This window comes from Monodon monoceros, unplaced genomic scaffold (assembly GCF_005190385.1).
Source record: "Monodon monoceros isolate NGI ecotype Baffin Bay Population unplaced genomic scaffold, NGI_Narwhal_1 Super_Scaffold_15, whole genome shotgun sequence".
NCBI classification, from domain to species: Eukaryota; Metazoa; Chordata; class Mammalia; order Artiodactyla; family Monodontidae; genus Monodon; species Monodon monoceros.
Window position 1 is genome coordinate 68,011,321 of NW_021703771.1, and position 6,203 is coordinate 68,017,523.

Consider the following 6,203-nt stretch of genomic DNA (forward strand, 5'->3'; position numbering starts at 1 on the left):
CTTACACTTAAAAGAGAGAAAAATCTGCATCAACATTGCATATCCTAATGTGTACCACATTTTAACACAAAAACAGGCATTGTATTTATACTTAATAGAGTCAGACACAACTTTCACAAATTATACTGTATTCACAATAGAAAAAAGCAACCTTGTCTATCACATAGTAGTATCTCCACATTTAAACAGTGAAAGCTCTTCAGAAATGTCATATTATTTCTTTAATTCATCCCAGCAGCACATTTCACACAGAGTGAGAAATCATTCTCAGAATAGGTGAGATGGAATCAAGCTAGTACAAGATACATCAATTTATGTCATTTCATCGGTATGGTAGCTTAAACATTCCTAGATCCAATTATATTATTAAGCCTAATCTTACTAGTGAAAGTATATACTTTGAGACAATAATTAATTTCTTCACATTGTCAGAGAATGTTATGAGCACTAAGGAACCACTAAGATGCAATTTATTTACAAAGTTTTCCCTTGGCCACTTGAACTGGCTGATCTTCCACTATTGGGCATTTGAGTATATGTCACATTGTTTTACTTGCCAAAGCAGAATGAAATTTTGGAGCTGAAATATGTCCTAGACGGGAATGCAACAGCAAAAGTAATCATCAAATTAATAGGACCATCTTTCTGAGAGAAAGCACATCTCCAAATAGTTGACACGCAAGATTCAAAGAGCAGCATGAGGCGTTATTATAATTTGGCAGTGATCAAAGTGTGGTAGGACAAGGGTAGAATACTCCCAACCCATTCTCATTTTCACTTTCCACTTACTTTTTGTAATCATTAAGCTTAAGCTCTTTATGGAAATGCAAACCACCATTAACATTTCTAGAAAACAACTGAAAAAATAGCCCACTTATGCTTTTTCAAAGACAGGTTTATCCCAAATTAAGAAATCCTATTGTACACGCTGTAAGATTTCTGGCAAAAAGAGAGAATCCTATAGCAGCTATTCCCACCAAAAGCCAGCCCTATAGGCAAGGGTCATTTTTAGCTAGGCTAGGATTTACTGCACAGAAAAATGTCATTTAGGTTTTCACATTGCTAGCACAGCTGCGCATATGAGCAAAGCACTCCATCAGTGTTTCTCAGTGGGGTACTGTTGGCATTTGGAGCTGGGCAATTCTTTTTGTACAGAAATGTCCCACACATTGCAAGATGTTTACTCTCCCAGGCCCCTGCTGCCTAAATGCCAGTTGTATGCCCAGCCATTGTAAATACGAAAAGTAAAAAGCGCTCCCCCATGTTCAGATGCCCTCCTGGGAGGGCAGTACCTCCTGCCTTAAATGCCACTGTCTACTGCAATTTGAGGACGCAGGAAAAAGTGTCTATCTCAAAACATCATCTTGACTCCCTTGCATTTCTTTGGGCCCTGAGTAGTTTCCTCCCCCATCATCTTTCTAGCCTTTTGTTTCTAGCCTTCTGATGCAGCTTTAGTTTACCAGTTCTTCAGGGAGGAGGTTATTGGGTAGCCTAGGCAGTTCCGACAGGCATAGTCCCTTGATTAGTCCCTGTATGTACTTAAAGGGGAGATTTCACATGAAGTACACTTTTTTTTTTTTTTTTTTTTGCCTCACAATTTTACCTCAGAACTACACTGTTGGTCATAATCCTTGTCAGTGTCATGAGGATCATTGCATGGCTTAACCACAAACACGACAGCTAACAATCCACATAAACAAAACTCTTGGTCTATGAAAATCACCATTAGATTTCACCTGGTAAGCTGCATCCCATGAGTTCCCAAACAATTGCCTCTTTATCCTATTAAAGAAGCATTTAATCCACATGCACATGCTTGAATTCCCCCCTGCATAAATATAGCCATGCAGTTCAACTTTTCTTAGATTTGTAAATTATGAAGGAAACATGGGTGAGCTGTGGATTGCTTGCATATTGTTCAGACTTCAACGATGATCATACACAAAATGAGTTTTACCTAGGTGAAACATTATACTATACTAACAGTACATAAACATACTTACTCCTTTCGTAACTTTTTATCTCCAAAACTGAATGGTAAATATGTCTCGAAATTATTTGGATGTATTGTGGCTAACAGATCGAATGAAGTTATAGCCACTATAAGTTTTTTCAATACTAAAATTTCTAAATATCTTTTCTGAAGCAGAGTGACTCAGTCAATAAAGGTGATTATATCGTGAATTTTTAGATGGTGCTTAAGAATTCTTGTGAAATACTTTTTTTTTTTTTTTTAAGAATAAATTGAAGGGAGTAAATGAGGCAGAATGCCACTCCACCCTCAGGTCAATTTTGTGGTATGTTAAAATGCCAATGATATTTGTGCCACTTGCCAATTTAGGGGGCTTTTCCCTTACTGGATGTTTTGTTATAGTCTGACTATGTATTACATTGCTTAGAGAACTTCCACAGGAAATCGCCATGACAATGCTAACTCGCATTTGAAAACAACCTGAATGAATCTAGGGTCAAACCACTTTCATCACTAAAAATATAGGCACTAATTTTTATTTTTATTTTTTAAAATATTTCTTCTGTGGCTTAGAAATGTGCCAACGTGTTCAAAACATTCTGCACCAATTTCACCAGATTTAGTACCTACTAAAAACTCAAACTAGTCATCTTTTTTCTGTGTAACAGTGATTTTTATATAGAGAACTATATGCATTATTTCGTTATTTCAAGCTTTGGTGAAAGTGATAAGATTGGTAAGCTGTGATCGTTATCAGACTGAATGATTTCTAATTTCCAGTGAGTGATCTAACCCTACATATTACACAGGTATAGTATCTGTGACTATAAATAACTGGAACTGTGTACTGATTACATGACAGTTTCTCTTTTTTTGTTGTTGTTCTTAAACCTGTACTGTATTATAGTATGTGGGTATAAATATCTACAAGTATACACACATATGTATATGTAATTCCACTATTGTAACCTGAAAGACTATGTATTATCTTTTTTATTCCGTATTGGTGTTTGTGTTATTTAAAAAGCAAAATTATGCTCTATGTAGTTGTATAATATTGTAGGATACTTTGCTGTGCACAATTCCAAGTGCCTTAGAACATTGTTTAGCTTTCTTAAGTATATATAAATGCATATATGTATAAAATTGGGAAAAGTTACCTCAATAAAATCATTGGGAAATTCCCAGCTTCAGTTTGTTCCAATTTCTGTTGTATTCAGACAGTGCTCGGTATTTTTAAATTAACAGCTCACAGAGTCCTCACCTGTAAAGCAAGAATAAGACAGCTTTTCTAATTGCCTGTGATTTCAACTCTTCCTGACTTAAAATTTTTTGTATTTAAGTCCTCGTGGTTTGTACTTTTAATTTAAAATATCTGTCTAAAGAATTACTGCTTTAAACAGCGATTTACAGTTTATTTTAAAAACTTCCTGTCTTTTTATATCTGAGGAGATTTGCTATTGCTGTTTTCATTCACATTATAATGTGTGAAAATAAGATAGTCCCTTTAGAGTTTCTAATATAGAAAATAAACAAACTTCCTCATTATGCCTACTATTTAATGTATTACAAACAAGGAGAGAGCTTGGGAACATATTTTGACCAGAAAAGGAATTGCAATATACTTTTCATGTTTTTCAGCAGTGGTTACAAATTGTACATGAGCCTCCCTCAACTCCAGGACAAGGGCAAAAGTATGAGTGGAAAGTTGAAAAGCAATTTTGTGTACCTTTATCCTGGAGGGAAGACCTGTAAGAGAGAAGATTGGGACCAAAAAGTAGAATAGGCTTGAAAATTGGCCCCAAGTTTGCCCTTAAAAATCAGCAGTACATCTCCAAGGTAGGTGTAGTAGTTCAACAACTACTTTCCACTTTTTCTCACATTCAACCAGGTTCTACATGGAAACATTACTTTCTAAAACCTAATGGAGGTAAGTAATGGACAATTTTTTCATTTTCTACAGTGCTTTGATAGCATCGGATTTATTAAACTTTATTAAATTTGACAAAACTCTTTGTGGGACCTCAACTCAGACATGGCGTGGAGTTGCTGCCACCAGCACTGCTGTCCAGACAACCCAAGTCCTTGTTCGGTTTGTAGTTTTGAACTCTGTCCTGTAAAAAGTGGACACTAATAGTAGAACACATAAAGCTCTAGAGAAAGGTTAAGAATGTAACATTTGTGTAAAGGTTTTCTTGCTCTTTTGCTAAAAGTGGTACCATTTCTAGGTACCAAATTACATCATTCCCTCTGGTTGGAGGGAATGATGTAAACAAAGTTGTAATGTTGGAAGAGTATATACTGTATTTGGGGAAAAATTGGTTTCACTCAATTTGAGGAATAAAAGGAAAGTAGGGGCTTCACTGGTGGCGCAGTGGTTGAGAGTCTGCCTGCCAATGCAGGGGACACGGGTTCGTGCCCCGGTCTGAGAAGATCCCACATGCCGCGGAGCGGCTGAGCCCGTGAGCCAGGGCCGCTGAGCCTGCGCGTCCGGAGCCTGTGCTCCACAGCGGGAGAGGCTACAACAGTGAGAGGCCCGTGTACCGCAAAAAAAAAAGGAAAGTAATGTGGAACTGTGGTCTGTGGTGAAACTACAGAAGATATCAAGGGCTATATTAAAGCACCTGGGAGGTATTGAGTAGGCAGTGGGAACTCATTGGAAAATTCTGAATAGGAATAATATGAGAGTTGTCTTTTAGGAAGAATAATGTGGTAGCAAGATTAAGAAAGAGATTAAAATTAAGAAAGGTTGTGGTTAAGGGACTTGTCCCGAGCCTGACAGTCAGAGCAGTGGAAAGGGCCAGGTGATCTCGAACCTACTCCAGGACTGGGGCCCGAGGGTAGTTGACCTGCACCGTTGACTCAGTATAATTCAAGACTCTGCCATCTGCACGGATATTTTTAAAAGAAAAAAAAAGTTGTCTTTTCTCCCTCTAACTGTAATAAATGGTAAAATTCCAAGTCTTTAAAAAAAAAAAAAAATTAAGAAAGGTTGGCGAAAACTCAGGAATCAGGGACTGAGCTAAAGAGGTAACAAACTTCAACTGACTGTGGGAAAAGATTTATAGCTTAAATTTGAACTGCTGAGTATAACTGCAAGAACAATTAAGGGCAAATTCTTTCCTATGTTGAGTACTCCCTACTCCAGATTGTCTGACTTGGGCCAGCCAAGGTTAAAAGTTCATCCAGGAACACATCCTTAGGTCAACAAGTACTGAAAATGCCAGGTCTCTCCTCCCTACGGTATTTATCTAATTATGAAAAGTTAGCAACTACAGCTATATGCGGATAGACATACAGTTGGATATATGACCCTGAAAGTCAGGAAAAAGTTCTGGGCTATAGAGAGGAAGTTAAGAATCATCAACACGTATAACAGAATCTGTGGAAAAGGATAAAAATACCCCCATAGACAATGTAAATTAAGACTATGAAGAAGTTACTACAATGAAATTTTAATAAACTATTTCATCACCTGACTATCTCCAAGATTGTAAAATCATTTCATTTATACATCATCTGAGTGCTTTGAACACAACCGAAACATACCAAAGAATACTCAAAATTCATTTTATAATTAGAAAGCACAGTAAGGAAAATTAATTGGGATCAATATTTCCAAAGTGTATTCACCAATGAAGTGTATGTACTTGTGACTCTTAAGAACAGGAGTCAGCAGAAAGCCAAGCAATATCAAGAGGATGTGCAGTTAAAAAGAATTTTAAAGAACATAAAATTGCTAGGGACTAGAAGCAAGTAAAAGAGTCTATGTATGTAATATAAGTGACCCAAAAGGTACCAGAAATTAAGGGAAATCAAAAGGATTAGGATTCCAGGAAGCTGACAGGTTAGGTCAAGATGCAAGCTAACAGAGAGCCATGATGTGAACGTGATGTGAGGCCAAAGCACGTGTTTGCTGACAGATCCCAGATGGTGAAGGCCCTAGTTTCAGGAGCTGGCCATTCTAAGGCAACAATGACATTAAGTGAGTAACTACACTAAGCTGGAAAGAGAACGATTGCTCACCTTCATTGAATGCTGATCACAAGCCAGGCACAGGTCCAAGCAATTCACGTGTAGTTTCTCATTTAAACCGACAACAATACTATGAGGTAAATGTTAATAATATTATCATTCCCGTTTTACATTCAGGTCAGAAAACTGAAGCTCACTTGCCCCAGGTTACACAGTAAGTGAAACAAAGGCCAGAAACCAATTTCAGCTAGTATAC